The sequence below is a fragment of the Aquarana catesbeiana genome, linkage group LG10 (genome assembly GCF_042186555.1).
Source record: "Aquarana catesbeiana isolate 2022-GZ linkage group LG10, ASM4218655v1, whole genome shotgun sequence".
Taxonomy (NCBI): Eukaryota; Metazoa; Chordata; class Amphibia; order Anura; family Ranidae; genus Aquarana; species Aquarana catesbeiana.
This window is the reverse complement of record NC_133333.1, coordinates 230,789,909-230,807,175: the sequence shown is the minus strand read 5'-3', so window position 1 is coordinate 230,807,175 and position 17,267 is coordinate 230,789,909. Positions and strand designations below refer to the sequence as shown.

The following is a 17,267-nucleotide window of genomic DNA, read 5'->3' as shown; positions in this document are numbered from 1 at the left end:
TGTTTTAACTGGCAAGTTTTTTTTGCTCAGCTGTCAGCAGGGGGAAACCCCTTGACAGCTGATGACTCATTGGTTGTTAAGGACACTGCAGCCGGCTTCCCGGGCCTGCTCCTTAACAACCAGCTTACACTGCGCCATGATTGGGCAAAGCTTTGTTGGTTGCTTCGGATCCTGTAGGGAGATTGCTCCCTCCAGTTCCTCTAAAAAAGAGACAGATTTTTGTGAGGTATCTTTATCTAGTTCACTTTCAGAAGAAGAACTAGTTCTATTTTTATGTTGGTGCTGCCGCTGTCTTGAATTCCTAGAAAGTGATCTACTTCTATTGGGAATCGTGGAGTTAAAGATTTCTCCACTTTCCCAATCAGCTAAATTCTGGCGAAATTTTTCTTGTTTAGTATGTTTTAAATTCTTTTGAATCCTTTCTATCTCTTTTTTAATAAATTCATTGTTTTTTTCAATGTCTGGGTCTGATTTGTAAGGTTCCAACAACTTAGCACTGCTTTCAAGTTCCTTGCGTAAATCAGATAGTTGCGCTTCTTCCTCAGTGACAATAAGTTTCATCAGGGATAAGCCTCTATTAAGACATTCATCTTTCCAAATAGATAAAAATCTGGGGGTGTGGAGATGCTCTGCAGGAACAATCCTCTCTCTGAGGCCCCTAGGAATAATTTGGTTGGAGATATGTGATTTTAGGGAAGAGATATCCCATTTACAATTTAGAAACTTTATCATTAATTTTTTATGCTGTTTAAACAGTTTTCTCACTGGTTCCTTCTCTACTTCACGATCTTCACTACCAGCTAAAAAAGCTGTATCAATTTCGTGATCCAGATGTGAATCGATCATATACACCATTGGGGTTAAAATAAGCAGTAAAGGGTCCTGTAAAGTCAATAACTCACAATAGCGCGGGAATTAATTAAATAAACTCAGATAAGTACTGAAAGTGTGGTGGGGGATCACAAAGGCAAGAAAGGGATAAATAGATCCCAAAACATGAGCAAAAAAATAGGTTGGATTTAGCCTGGATCAACCGCCTCACTTAATAAATAAATATAAGTACAGGTCTATATCAGACAATCAACCGCATAAAGGATGCGGGATACCAGTCAGGGATGCCCTAAAGCATACAAGAAAAAAACAAGAGAATATCTCTTAAGAGGACAAAAAAAACCCCAGGCAATGTCTGAAAAAGCAAGCCAGGATTTTATTAAACAAATAAGTAAATAATAAACACCACACAAAAAATTACAGCAATTTGTAGAAAATGGGCTATGGTGAGTGACTAACATAGGCCCTAACCATAAAAATGACAACCATGTCCTTTAAAAACAAGGGGAGCCACGGCTATGCATACCACACACACATTCCATTCACCACTCATGCACTGATGATAATGATTCAAGATCAGCTGAACTGATATTGCAGGATCTGTGAATCACTCTTCAGGGGCGTGGTATAGTGGGAGTGGGGGTAGGTATGGATGGAGAGAACAGTGGAAGTCCATGGGGCCAAATTAACCTGATGGGGGGAAACAGGGGCTGGCCAGGACCAAGGAGTGTGATTCCAAGAGGGACACAGCAATTAGACCAGCAGTATCTGACAGTTCAAATATTGAAGCAGATGGGCATAATATCAATGGCAACAGCAAGTACAGCAGAATGAACCCGCAGTTCATGCATATGGATAGGCAGATGATTAGCAATGATGGATAGCAGCAACAAGCTGGCTGGGGGGGCTGGCTTAGGAACAGTGTGAGAGGCAAATGGTCAATCAATAGACAATACTTCTCTCACCACCCAATCAATGACCGACATCCCTCTATCGCCATGCTTATCCCCACCAGAGAGTGAATACGTGTAAAGCCTATTTCCTGCTTGAAAAGCTGTGTCCCCCAGGCGCTGCGCTCGCCGTGCAAAGTAGGCTGCCGGGGTAGCGTCACGTGCTGATGCGTTTCACCAGCCAATTACCGCTGGTTTCCTCAGAGCAAGGAGGAGTCCGTGGATCAGGCATAAATAGACAGGGCGATAGAGTGAAATTACACTTCTTTACCACTAGATGTCATCCAAGGTCACCTCACATAATGAACATACAGCAAGGGAAAATAAAAAAAAACAAAAACCTTAAATGGCTATAGATGATCATTCACAGTTGGTTATATGTATTGAAGATGGAAAGGAACCTAAACTGTATAGATAGATATAAGGCCAATAGACAGATAGAATAGGGACATAGAATCACACAGTGGTCAGAAGCAAGTTCAAATTAATGAATGTTGTATAGCATGTTGCTACGACAGAACCAGACTATTATTTTTCCAGAAAAGGCTGGAGGCTGCACTCAGTGTTTAGGCCATTTGGGATCATAGAATCCATATAGTACGTCCACATTTTTTCTTTCTGGAGAAGGATGGTGTCATAGTCACCACATCTAGTGGGTAAGTTTAGTCTGTAAATTCCTTTCGCAAAATGCAGAGAAACTGGACGTTCATCATCCTTCTTTTTAATACCAGCTATGTGCTCACCAATCCTTATGTGTAAGTAGGGATGAGCTTCGAGTTCGAGTCAAACTCATGTTCGACTCGAACATTGGCTGTTCGCAAGTTCACCGAACAGCGAACAATTTGGGGTGTTCGCGGCAAATTCGAATGCTGCGGAACACCCTTTAAGAGTCTATGGGAGAAATCAAAAGTGCTAATTTTAAAGGCTAATATGCAAGTTATTGTCATAAAAAGTGTTTGGGGACCTGGGTCCTGCCCCAGGGGACATGGATCAATGCAAAAAAAGTTTTAAAAACGGCCGTTTTTTCAGGAGCAGTGATTTTAATAATGCTTAAAGTCAATCAATAAAAGTGTAATATCCCTTTAAATTTCGTACCTGGGGGGTGTCTATAGTGTGCCTGTAAAGGGGCGCATGTTTCCTGTGTTTAGAACAGTCTGACAGCAAAATGACATTTTGAAGGAAAAAACTCATTTAAAACTACTCGCGGCTTTTGCATTGCCGACAATACACATAGAAGTTCATTGATAAAAACGGCATGGGAATTCCCCAAAGGGGAACCCCGAACCAAAATTAAAAAAAAAAAATGACGTGGGAGTCCCCCTAAATTCCATACCAGGCCCTTCAGGTCTGGTATGGATATTAAGGGGAACCCCGGCCAAAATTTAAAAAAAAAAATGACGTGGGGTTCCCCCTAAATTCCATACCAGACCCTTCAGGTCTGGTATGGATTTTAAGGGGAACCCCGCACCAAAAAAAAAAAAAAAAGGCGTGGGGTCCCCCCAAAAATCCATACCAGACCCTTATCCGAGCACGCAACCTGGCAGGCCGCAGGAAAAGAGGGGGGGACGAGAGTGCGGCCCCCCCTCCCTCCTGAACCGTACCAGGCCACATGCCCTCAACATTGGGAGGGTGCTTTGGGGTAGCCCCCCAAAACACCTTGTCCCCATGTTGATGAGGACAAGGGCCTCATCCCCACAACCCTGGCCGGTGGTTGTGGGGGTCTGCAGGCGGAGGGCTTATCGGAATCTGGAAGCCCCCTTTAACAAGGTGACCCCCAGATCCCGCCCCCCCCCGTGTGAAATGGTAAGGGGGTACATAAGTACCCCTACCATTTCACGAAGAAAGTGTCAAAAATGTTAAAAATGACAAGAGACAGTTTTTGACAATTCCTTTATTTAAATGCTTCTTCTTTCTTCTATCTTCCTTCATCTTCTGGTTCTTCTGGTTCTTCTGGCTCTTCTGGTTCTTCCTCCGGCGTTCTCGTCCAGCATCTCCTCCGCGGCGTCTTCTATCTTCTTCTCCTCAGGCCGCTCCGCACCCATGGCATGGGGGGGAGGCTCCCGCTCTTCTCTTCTTCTTTTCTTCTCTTCTTCTCTTCTTCTTTTCTTCTTTTCTTCTCCGGGCCGCTCCGCAATCCATGCTGGCATGGAGGGAGGCTCCCGCTGTGTGACGGTGCTCCTCGTCTGACAGTTCTTAAATAACGGGGGGGCGGGGCCACCCGGTGACCCCGCCCCCCTCTGACGCACGGTGACTTGACGGGACTTCCCTGTGACGTCACGGGGAATGCCACAGGGAAGTCCCGTCAAGTCACCGTGCGTCAGAGGGGGGCGGGGTCACCGGGTGGCCCCGCCCCCCCGTTATTTAAGAACTGTCAGACGAGGAGCGCCGTCACACAGCGGGAGCCTCCCTCCATGCCAGCATGGATTGCGGAGCGGCCCGGAGAAGAAAATGAAGAAAAGAAGAAGAGAAGAAAAGAAGAAGAGAAGAGCGGGAGCCTCCCCCCCATGCCATGGGTGCGGAGCGGCCCGAGGAGAAGAAGAGAGAAGACGCCGCGGAGGAGATGCTGGACGAGAACGCCGGAGGAAGAACCAGAAGAGCCAGAAGAACCAGAAGAACCAGAAGATGAAGGAAGATAGAAGAAAGAAGAAGCATTTAAATAAAGGAATTGTCAAAAACTGTCTCTTGTCATTTTTAACATTTTTGACACTTTCTTCGTGAAATGGTAGGGGTACTTATGTACCCCCTTACCATTTCACACAGGGGGGGGGCCGGGATCTGGGGGTCACCTTGTTAAAGGGGGCTTCCAGATTCCGATAAGCCCCCCGCCCGCAGACCCCCACAACCACCGGCCAGGGTTGTGGGGATGAGGCCCTTGTCCTCATCAACATGGGGACAAGGTGTTTTGGGGGGCTACCCCAAAGCACCCTCCCAATGTTGAGGGCATGTGGCCTGGTACGGTTCAGGAGGGAGGGGGGGCCGCACTCTCGTCCCCCCCTCTTTTCCTGCGGCCTGCCAGGTTGCGTGCTCGGATAAGGGTCTGGTATGGATTTTTGGGGGGACCCCACGCCGTTTTTTTTTTTTTTTTTGGCGCGGGGTTCCCCTTAAAATCCATACCAGACCTGAAGGGTCTGGTATGGAATTTAGGGGGAACCCCACGTCATTTTTTTTTTTTAATTTTGGCCGGGGTTCCCCTTAATATCCATACCAGACCTGAAGGGCCTGGTATGGAATTTAGGAGGACTCCCACGTCATTTTTTTTTTTAAATTTTGGTTCGGGGTTCCCCTTTGGGGAATTCCCATGCCGTTTTTATCAATGAACTTCTATGTGTATTGTCGGCAATGCAATAGCCGCGAGTAGTTTTAAATGAGTTTTTTCCTTCAAAATGTCATTTTGCTGTCAGACTGTTCTAAACACGGGAAACATGCGCCCCTTTACAGGCATACTATAGACACCCCCCAGGTACGAAATTTAAAGGGATATTACACTTTTATTGTTTGACTTTAAGCATTATTAAAATCACTGCTCCTGAAAAAACGGCCGTTTTTAAAACTTTTTTTTGCATTGATCCATGTCCCCTGGGGCAGGACCCAGGTCACCAAACACTTTTTATGACAATAACTTTCATATAAGCCTTTAAAATTAGCACTTTTGTTTATTCATGTTCGTGTCCCATAGACTTTAACGGTGTTCGCATGTTCGAACGAACTTTTTTCCTGTTCGCATGTTCTGGTGCGAACCGAACAGGGGGGTGTTCGGCTCATCCCTATGTGTAAGGCACGTTTGGTTTTACCAATGTAATTTTTATTACATGGGCATGTCAACATATATATCACCCGAGGTGTGGAACAATTAATAAATTGTTTGATTTTAAAATTTTTTCCTCCACGTGGATTGGCGAACACATTAGTCTGGTGTACATATTTACAGATTTTGCAATGTCCACATGCGTGCATACCAGGAGGGGGCTTAGAGCTAGTGAGCCAATTATGGCTTGTTGTCCGTGTGTATTCAGAGTGGACCAGGAGGTCACCAAGATTACGTGACCTTCTGGCTGTCATAAGTGATCTAGGGCTCACAAGGTTGGCAATCAGTGGAGCAGATTTAAGAATATGCCAATGTTTAGCAAGGATCCCTTGTACCGCATTCCACTGAGAGCCATACCTAGTAATAATTCTAGGAAAATCCTGTGACTTGTTTTTCTGACAGCGAGGTTTAGATGTAGCAAGAAGTTCATTGCATGTTCTCAGGGAGGCTTTAATTTGTGCCTTTCTGAGAGAACGATGAGAATAGCCTCTCTGTCTGAACCTCTTGTACATATCACGTGCCTCCTTATGGTAATCTTTCTCATCAGTGCAGTTTCGCCTAATCCATAGGAACTGGCCTGTGGGTATCCCATTAATCAAAGACTTAGGGTGATGACTTTGGGCCAGGAGTAGCGTATTGGCAGCTGTCTGTTTCCTAAAGGTGCTAGTGCTGAATCTATTTCCGGATCTACCAATCTGTAGGTCAAGGAAAGGAAGCGTCTCAGTATGGTGTGAAAAGGTTAGATGTATATTTCTGTCATTAATATTCAGTTCGGATATGAATTCCATAAGTTGTTCCACTGATCCCTTCCACACCATAAAGACGTCATCGATGTACCTTAGCCACAGCAAAGAGTGGCCAAGGTACATCGAGGACTTATAGACAACCTCCTCCTATTTTTTTGCTCATGTTTTGGGATCTATTTATCCCTTTCTTGCCTTTGTGATCCCCCCACCACACTTTCAGTTCTTATCTGAGTTTATTTAATTAATTCCCGGGCTATTGTGAGTTATTGACTTTACAGGACCCTTTACTGCTTATTTTAACCCCAATGGCGTATATGATCAATTCACATCTGGATCACGAAATTGATACGGCTTTTTTAGCTGGTAGTGAAGATCGTGAAGTAGAGAAGGAACCAATGAGAAAACTGTTTAAACAGCATAAAAAATTAATGATAAAGTTTCTAAACCGTAAATGGGATATCTCTTCCCTAAAATCACATATCTCCAACCGAATTATTCCTAGGGGCCTCAGAGAGAGGATTGTTCCTGCAGAGCATCTCCACACCCCCAGATTTTTATCTATTTGGAAAGATGAATGTCTTAATAGAGGCTTATCCCTGATGAAACTTATTGTCACTGAGGAAGAAGCGCAACTATCTGATTTACGCAAGGAACTTGAAAGCAGTGCTAAGTTGTTGGAACCTTACAAATCAGACCCAGACATTGAAAAAAACAATGAATTTATTAAAAAAGAGATAGAAAGGATTCAAAAGAATTTAAAACATACTAAACAAGAAAAATTTTGCCAGAATTTAGCTGATTGGGAAAGTGGAGAAATCTTTAACCCCACGATTCCCAATAGAAGTAGATCACTTTCTAGGAATTCAAGACAGCGGCAGAGCCAACATAAAAATAGAACTAGTTCTTCTTCTGAAAGTGAACTAGATAAAGATACCTCACAAAAATCTGTAGAGGAATTGGAGTGAGCAATCTCCCTACAGGATCCCAAGCGTCCAACAGACAAACAGGGAAACGAGGGAGGAAAAGGAAACACAGAAGGCAGAGGAAAAGAAAGGGACAGTATACAGAATCGAAGAAGCGGGAGATTAAGGAGCCAGAGACAATGCCGAGTAATCCTACTAGCGCCGAGTCTATGGACCTTAGTGTGGTTAATCTATCAGACTTTGAACTCAACAATGACCATATCCAACATCTTAAAAAGGGCCTTTCCTTCTCCCCACCTCGCCCATGAACAAATTTGAGGTTTTCAAAGATATTAGCCTTTTCCTAAGGAAAGTTCTTTTTAAACTACGGCATAATAGAAATACAGCTAATTCTGAAACTCTCGAAGTCAACCTAGACAAGGATGAAAAGGAGGCGATTGATAACCTAATTTCTCTACTTGATGAGAACAATGAGAGGGATTCTGAATCCTGGCCACTCCCATAGATGACCTTCTACCTTGAGAATTAGATCTACTAAAATGCCTGTAATTTCCAAACACAAATGGCTCCAGCTCTTCCTGGACCAGGTCAAACAGTTCCTGCGGAAAATCAACTGGGAATGGCTGGGCCCTAATAACCTCTCTATTACTGAAAGACAGGCCCTTTACGATCTAAAGAATGCACCTAACTTGGTTATCAAAAAAAGTGATAAGGGGGGGAATGTGGTCCTCCTTAGTGAGAAACTCTATGAGGAAGAAACCTTACGACTGCTTAATGATAGTTCCACTTACCAAAAACTTCCATCGTCCCCCTTCCCTACTTTGGTAAAAACTCTTAATGAAAAACTAAAACTGGGAATGGAAGCTGGCCTACTTACAGGGAAAGAATTTTCTTTCCTCAGATCCCTTTGGAAAAAACTGGTAAATATGTGGATTCTATGATAAAGCACCTAGTCAACAAACTCCCCTCTATGTGAATACACACGGACAACAAGCCATAATTGGCTCACTAGCTCTAAGCCCCCTCCTGGTATGCACGCATGTGGACATTGCAAAATCTGTAAATATGTACACCAGACTAATGTGTTCGCCAATCCACGTGGAGGAAAAGACTTTAGAATCAAACAATTTATTAATTGTTCAACAACTCGGGTGATATATATGTTGACATGCCCATGTAATAAAAATTACATTGTTAAAACCAAACGTGCCTTACACATAAGGATTGGCGAGCACATAGCTGGTATTAAAAAGAAGGATGATGAACGTCCAGTTTCTCTGCATTTTGCGAAAGGAATTTACAGACTAAACTTACCCACTAGATGTGGTGACTATGACACCATCCTTCTCCAGAAAGAAAAAATGTGGACGTACTATATGGATTCTATGATCCTAAATGGCCTAAACACTGAGTGCAGCCTCCAGCCTTTTCTGGAAAAATAATAGTCTGGTTCTGTCGTAGCAACATGCTATACAACATTCATTAATTTGAACTTGCTTCTGACCACTGTGTGGTTCTATGTCCCTATTCTATCTGTCTATTGGCCTTTTATCTATCTATACAGTTTAGGTTCCTTTCCATCTCCAATACAACTGTGAATGATCATCTATAGCCATTTAAGGTTTTTTTATTTTCCCTTGCTGTATGTTCATTATGTGAGGTGACCTTGGATGACATCTAGTGGTAAAGAAGTGTAATTTCACTCTATCGCCCTGTCTATTTATGCCTGATCCACGGACTCCTCCTTGCTCTGAGGAAACCAGCGGTAATTGGCTGGTGAAACACGTCAGCACGTGACGTCAGCACGCTACCCCGGAACCACGTGCAACGCTGTGGATGGACGATCAGCTGGGACCAACAGCTGACGACCAGCGTCTCTTGTATCTCAGCAGCCTACTTCGCACGGCAAGCGCAGCGCCTGGGGGACACAGCTTTTCAAGCAGGAAATAGGCTTTACACGCACTCACTATCCAAGCCATCTGGTGGGGATAAGCATGGCGATAGACGGATGTCAGTCATTGATCAGGTGGTGAGAGAAGTATTGTCTATTGATTGACCATTTGCCAAATGAACCTGATGAGATATTCTATGAGATATTCTTTTGTTTTTTTCTCATCTGTCCGGGGAGCCTGCAATGTCGGCACCCCAGCCAATCTTCCGATTGACTGTCAGATGCAGTTGCCACCATTTCAGGTAAGGGAACCCGGCTTTTGGCTTCACAGCCAGGTCCCTATTGCACATGCATGTAGCGCGCTGTGCTTTCTAATTGGTCCAGCAGTGGAGGAAGGAGTAGGTGACCACGTCTCCTGGAAGTGGGAAACAGTACCTGTCAAAAACAGTCCCCCCTCCCCCCTAAAAGGTGCCAAATATGGTAATGGAGGGGGGGAGAAGACGGATAAGCAGAAGTTCCACTTTTGAGTGGAATTCCGCTTTAACAGGCGTAGACCAAACAAACAAATTGTGTTTGATAAAGGGACAGCAAGAGCCATTTACTGTGTTTGGATGTATTATACGATATGTGGTAAGAAATATCAAATAAAATTAAAATAAATGCACACATTATATATTGCCTCTTTGTTTTTTTAGGGTGCTATTATCACACTTTTTGGAGTTAATTTCCTAAAGACAAATAGACATTGCAAGGGAAGTTGTACTTTGCAAGGGAATATTTTACCCTGCACTTAGTGAATAAGGTGAAGGTCTGCTGGCTTCTATGATCTAATCACATGCAAGTAAAACATTTTTTTCACTTTCTTTGTGCTTGATTGGGTATTGTTTGGAAAGTGAAATATCACCTCATCCACTAAGCTCTGGGAAAAATGCCCTTACAAAGTTCAACTTCACTTTCAAAGTCAACAGTCTATTTGCCTTTAGTAAACCACACCCATTGTCTTACCAGTTCAAGGAACAACAAGCAAACACAAACATGTCATTTCAGTGACAATAGCTTGTCCAGCAGCCCTCCAGAGGACCTAATTTAAACATAAAGTATGACCTCCTATTGACTGCAATGTAATTCAAATTCAAAATCCTAGTGTAGCAGCCTCCAGTGTGTGCTACTAGAAGAGAGATTAGGCAAACTATAGTCAAGCCCAGGGATAAACCTGAGTCACTGGATCTAGGTCAGGGTTATTAGAGGCCAGGGCTCGATGACTCATAGCAGCTCTCTGATGCCCCCACTCTGTTTCTAGAATGTTGGAGAACATTCTGGAAGGTAGTGGACGAAAGCTAGGAGGGTTTGCCTTGAATATTTAGGGGTCCTTAGCCAATCCCCAGGTTGGGGGCCTGGCAGGGAACTAAAGAGCCATGCCAGCAGAGGAGTTGAGTGGTAGAAGGACAAGTAGTGTTGAAGAGAGTCTGTCATGGCCCTTGAGGGACCCCTGCCAGGAGGGGGTTTACCTCAGGCTGGAGCTCGGGAGGTTGGCCTGGAAGGATCCCATTGTGGGAAGAGAAAGCAGCCAGGTGGGCTGGTGGCAGCCAGGTGGGCTAGCATACAAGAATGACATTTCCTGCAGGGCTAGTTAAAAACACCTGAACACCTGAACATATTCAAAAAATACGGGGGTTTGGTCACACTATATGGTCATATAGTGCTAAGCCCACTTACTGCGACAAAGTACCCCGAATTAGTGGGTCCTACACTAGTAATAGAATGGAAGATCCTCTGTCTCAACCATGGGAGCTGAACTCCTCTATGTGGGAGAACTGAAAGGGATACATCCTAATCACTGGTGGCCACTAAATAGGAGGTAATGAGGAGGGGGAGGGGTGCTCCAGCCCAAAAACCTGGTCAGGGCCTATTACAACATACAAGTACATATTTGGGGGGCACACCATACAATGCATTTAAATTCAAGATGGTGCTGCTGTAAGACCTATAAACAGTACAAAATATTTTACAGCGCACACATACAAGAATGACATTTCCTGCAGGGCTAGTTAAAAACACCTGAACACCTGAACATATTCAAAAAATACGGGGGTTTGGTCACACTATATGGTCATATAGTGCTAAGCCCACTTACTGCGACAAAGTACCCCGAATTAGTGGGTCCTACACTAGTAATAGAATGGAAGATCCTCTGTCTCAACCATGGGAGCTGAACTCCTCTATGTGGGAGAACTGAAAGGGATACATCCTAATCACTGGTGGCCACTAAATAGGAGGTAATGAGGAGGGGGAGGGGTGCTCCAGCCCATTCTATTACTAGTGTAGGACCCACTAATTCGGGGTACTTTGTCGCAGTAAGTGGGCTTAGCACTATATGACCATATAGTGTGACCAAACCCCCGTATTTTTTGAATATGTTCAGGTGTTCAGGTGTTTTTAACTAGCCCTGCAGGAAATGTCATTCTTGTATGTGTGCGCTGTAAAATATTTTGTACTGTTTATAGGTCTTACAGCAGCACCATCTTGAATTTAAATGCATTGTATGGTGTGCCCCCCAAATATGTACTTGTATGTTGTAATAGGCCCTGACCAGGTTTTTGGGCTGGAGCACCCCTCCCCCTCCTCATTACCTCCTATTTAGTGGCCACCAGTGATTAGGATGTATCCCTTTCAGTTCTCCCACATAGAGGAGTTCAGCTCCCATGGTTGAGACAGAGGATCTTCCATTCTATTACTAGTGTAGGACCCACTAATTCGGGGTACTTTGTCGCAGTAAGTGGGCTTAGCACTATATGACCATATAGTGTGACCAAACCCCCGTATTTTTTGAATATGTTCAGGTGTTCAGGTGTTTTTAACTAGCCCTGCAGGAAATGTCATTCTTGTATGTGTGCGCTGTAAAATATTTTGTACTGTTTATAGGTCTTACAGCAGCACCATCTTGAATTTAAATGCATTGTATGGTGTGCCCCCCAAATATGTACTTGTATGTTGTAATAGGCCCTGACCAGGTTTTTGGGCTGGAGCACCCCTCCCCCTCCTCATTACCTCCTATTTAGTGGCCACCAGTGATTAGGATGTATCCCTTTCAGTTCTCCCACATAGAGGAGTTCAGCTCCCATGGTTGAGACAGAGGATCTTCCATTCTATTACTAGTGTAGGACCCACTAATTCGGGGTACTTTGTCGCAGTAAGTGGGCTTAGCACTATATGACCATATAGTGTGACCAAACCCCCGTATTTTTTGAATATGTTCAGGTGTTCAGGTGTTTTTAACTAGCCCTGCAGGAAATGTCATTCTTGTATGTGTGCGCTGTAAAATATTTTGTACTGTTTATAGGTCTTACAGCAGCACCATCTTGAATTTAAATGCATTGTATGGTGTGCCCCCCAAATATGTACTTGTATGTTGTAATAGGCCCTGATCAGGTTTTTGGGCTGGAGCACCCCTCCCCCTCCTCATTACCTCCTATTTAGTGGCCACCAGTGATTAGGATGTATCCCTTTCAGTTCTCCCACATAGAGGAGTTCAGCTCCCATGGTTGAGACAGAGGATCTTCCATTCTATTACTAGTGTAGGACCCACTAATTCGGGGTACTTTGTCGCAGTAAGTGGGCTTAGCACTATATGACCATATAGTGTGACCAAACCCCCGTATTTTTTGAATATGTTCAGGTGTTCAGGTGTTTTTAACTAGCCCTGCAGGAAATGTCATTCTTGTATGTGTGCGCTGTAAAATATTTTGTACTGTTTATAGGTCTTACAGCAGCACCATCTTGAATTTAAATGCATTGTATGGTGTGCCCCCCAAATATGTACTTGTATGTTGTAATAGGCCCTGACCAGGTTTTTGGGCTGGAGCACCCCTCCCCCTCCTCATTACCTCCTATTTAGTGGCCACCAGTGATTAGGATGTATCCCTTTCAGTTCTCCCACATAGAGGAGTTCAGCTCCCATGGTTGAGACAGAGGATCTTCCATTCTATTACTAGTGTAGGACCCACTAATTCGGGGTACTTTGTCGCAGTAAGTGGGCTTAGCACTATATGACCATATAGTGTGACCAAACCCCCGTATTTTTTGAATATGTTCAGGTGTTCAGGTGTTTTTAACTAGCCCTGCAGGAAATGTCATTCTTGTATGTGTGCGCTGTAAAATATTTTGTACTGTTTATAGGTCTTACAGCAGCACCATCTTGAATTTAAATGCATTGTATGGTGTGCCCCCCAAATATGTACTTGTATGTTGTAATAGGCCCTGACCAGGTTTTTGGGCTGGAGCACCCCTCCCCCTCCTCATTACCTCCTATTTAGTGGCCACCAGTGATTAGGATGTATCCCTTTCAGTTCTCCCACATAGAGGAGTTCAGCTCCCATGGTTGAGACAGAGGATCTTCCATTCTATTACTAGTGTAGGACCCACTAATTCGGGGTACTTTGTCGCAGTAAGTGGGCTTAGCACTATATGACCATATAGTGTGACCAAACCCCCGTATTTTTTGAATATGTTCAGGTGTTCAGGTGTTTTTAACTAGCCCTGCAGGAAATGTCATTCTTGTATGTGTGCGCTGTAAAATATTTTGTACTGTTTATAGGTCTTACAGCAGCACCATCTTGAATTTAAATGCATTGTATGGTGTGCCCCCCAAATATGTACTTGTATGTTGTAATAGGCCCTGACCAGGTTTTTGGGCTGGAGCACCCCTCCCCCTCCTCATTACCTCCTATTTAGTGGCCACCAGTGATTAGGATGTATCCCTTTCAGTTCTCCCACATAGAGGAGTTCAGCTCCCATGGTTGAGACAGAGGATCTTCCATTCTATTACTAGTGTAGGACCCACTAATTCGGGGTACTTTGTCGCAGTAAGTGGGCTTAGCACTATATGACCATATAGTGTGACCAAACCCCCGTATTTTTTGAATATGTTCAGGTGTTCAGGTGTTTTTAACTAGCCCTGCAGGAAATGTCATTCTTGTATGTGTGCGCTGTAAAATATTTTGTACTGTTTATAGGTCTTACAGCAGCACCATCTTGAATTTAAATGCATTGTATGGTGTGCCCCCCAAATATGTACTTGTATGTTGTAATAGGCCCTGACCAGGTTTTTGGGCTGGAGCACCCCTCCCCCTCCTCATTACCTCCTATTTAGTGGCCACCAGTGATTAGGATGTATCCCTTTCAGTTCTCCCACATAGAGGAGTTCAGCTCCCATGGTTGAGACAGAGGATCTTCCATTCTATTACTAGTGTAGGACCCACTAATTCGGGGTACTTTGTCGCAGTAAGTGGGCTTAGCACTATATGACCATATAGTGTGACCAAACCCCCGTATTTTTTGAATATGTTCAGGTGTTCAGGTGTTTTTAACTAGCCCTGCAGGAAATGTCATTCTTGTATGTGTGCGCTGTAAAATATTTTGTACTGTTTATAGGTCTTACAGCAGCACCATCTTGAATTTAAATGCATTGTATGGTGTGCCCCCCAAATATGTACTTGTATGTTGTAATAGGCCCTGACCAGGTTTTTGGGCTGGAGCACCCCTCCCCCTCCTCATTACCTCCTATTTAGTGGCCACCAGTGATTAGGATGTATCCCTTTCAGTTCTCCCACATAGAGGAGTTCAGCTCCCATGGTTGAGACAGAGGATCTTCCATTCTATTACTAGTGTAGGACCCACTAATTCGGGGTACTTTGTCGCAGTAAGTGGGCTTAGCACTATATGACCATATAGTGTGACCAAACCCCCGTATTTTTTGAATATGTTCAGGTGTTCAGGTGTTTTTAACTAGCCCTGCAGGAAATGTCATTCTTGTATGTGTGCGCTGTAAAATATTTTGTACTGTTTATAGGTCTTACAGCAGCACCATCTTGAATTTAAATGCATTGTATGGTGTGCCCCCCAAATATGTACTTGTATGTTGTAATAGGCCCTGACCAGGTTTTTGGGCTGGAGCACCCCTCCCCCTCCTCATTACCTCCTATTTAGTGGCCACCAGTGATTAGGATGTATCCCTTTCAGTTCTCCCACATAGAGGAGTTCAGCTCCCATGGTTGAGACAGAGGATCTTCCATTCTATTACTAGTGTAGGACCCACTAATTCGGGGTACTTTGTCGCAGTAAGTGGGCTTAGCACTATATGACCATATAGTGTGACCAAACCCCCGTATTTTTTGAATATGTTCAGGTGTTCAGGTGTTTTTAACTAGCCCTGCAGGAAATGTCATTCTTGTATGTGTGCGCTGTAAAATATTTTGTACTGTTTATAGGTCTTACAGCAGCACCATCTTGAATTTAAATGCATTGTATGGTGTGCCCCCCAAATATGTACTTGTAGGTGGGCTAGCATTTCTGCAAGCAGTAGAACTGGGACAAGTGTCTATGAAGAGGCAGAAGGTTGTGTGAGATGCTGTTCACTCCACATTGCAAGTTTACCAAGGGACTGTTCCTAGCCTGTAATGGGCTATTGCTGAACTAACTAGGGACTGTTAAGCCGCGTACACATGGGCGGACTTTTTTTGACTGGACTGGTCAGACGGACCGAATCCAGCGGACAATCCGACCGTGTGTGGGCTCCATCGGACCTGCAGCGGACTTTTTTGGTCAAAAATCTGATGGACTTTAGATTTCAAACATGTTTCAAATCTTTCTGTCGGACTCGAGTCCCGTCGAAAAATCCGCTCGTCTGTATGCTAGTCTGATGGACGAAAACCCACGCTAGGGTCGCTATTGGCTACCGGCTATCAACTTCCTTATTTTAGTTCAGTCGTACGTCATCACGTACGAATCCGTCGGACTTTGGTGTGAATGTGCGTAGGCAAGTCCGTTCATTCAAAAGTCCATCGGTAGTCCGTTATAAGTCCGTCGGAAAGTCCGTCGGACCAGTCCAGTTGAAAAGTCCACCCGTGCATACGCAGCATAAGTTCTCACAGGAGTTAACCAGCAGGAACTGTACAATGGAACCAAGTTTGTGCAGGTGGAAGGAAGAAGAGGAATTTGTAAATAGGGAGGAAGTTGTTTCTGGTTTTAATTGTTGGACATTTTCAAGTTGGGTATCCCATAATCCCTTAAGTTACCCATCCAAGTTATCATTCCTTAATAAAACAACAAAAACACAAGCCAAAGGTCTGATCACTGTGTCTGGCTACAAGAAGGAAATGCTGTGTAACTGGCTGTGCAGTAGTGGGGAACCCTGCCATTATCAACTCCTACAGGGGTAGTGCTACACTAGTATGACAATTTTATTTTAACTTGTCAAATTACAGTCTAACTGAATTTTAGCAGAATTGCTTATCACACCACATCACTGTATATTGAAATATTTCCTGTAATGTCCATATTATGTTTTTTTTTTCTTTCAGAGATCAACTTCAGGAGCAAGAAATGCGCCTAAGGTCATCCATCAAGCAGATTTTGAAATGTAATTTTGAACAGGAAAACATATCTTCCCCGGTGCGACTACCACTTGCTGATTGTATTATTGGTGGGGGGATACTGGAAATTATCAGTAAAAATGAAGATGAATACATGAAGAATCTGGAGAAGACAATAAAGCTGCTAAAACCTGGAGGCCAACTGTTACTTTTTGCAGTATTAGATGCAACTTACTGGGTTGCTGGAGCAGAACGGTTCCATTGTTTTAAATGTAATGAGGAGTTTGTGAAAAGCACCTTTGGTAAGCTAGGTTTAGTCATTGATTACTATGCAGTGCAGAGGAGACGCAATGTCAGCGATCTCACTAATTATAAAGCTATTCTATTCATTGTTGGTCGCAAAGGTGAGTAGATGATTGGAGCCAATAGCATTCATCTGGTGCCAAATCGAGCCAAATAAAATCATGTTGGCCTCCGGGTTTTATTGCAGTCAGAAATCACAGCAGCTGCACTAAAGTCAGCAATGGTATTTTGCATTAATCTGTGTTAAATTGTGTTAACAAATATCGCTATCCTAATAAAGATCATTCAGAATATAAATGTGAGTTGACTTGTCTTGGAACAATATTGTAAACCTTTTATGTATATAATATATCTTTTCATCTATTTATTGATAACCAATGCATTTCAGGACACTTACTGTGTGCCTTTCGTCAGAATATGGATAAAGATTATATAAAAATACAATATC

General features: G+C 43.7%; 1 pseudogene; it reads left to right on the top strand.

Annotated features, from left to right (window-relative positions):
* LOC141110157 (indolethylamine N-methyltransferase-like) overlaps positions 1–16,928 on the top strand; it is a 55,877-nt pseudogene extending 38,949 nt beyond the window's left edge.
* The last annotated feature ends 339 nt before the right edge of the window (positions 16,929–17,267 follow it).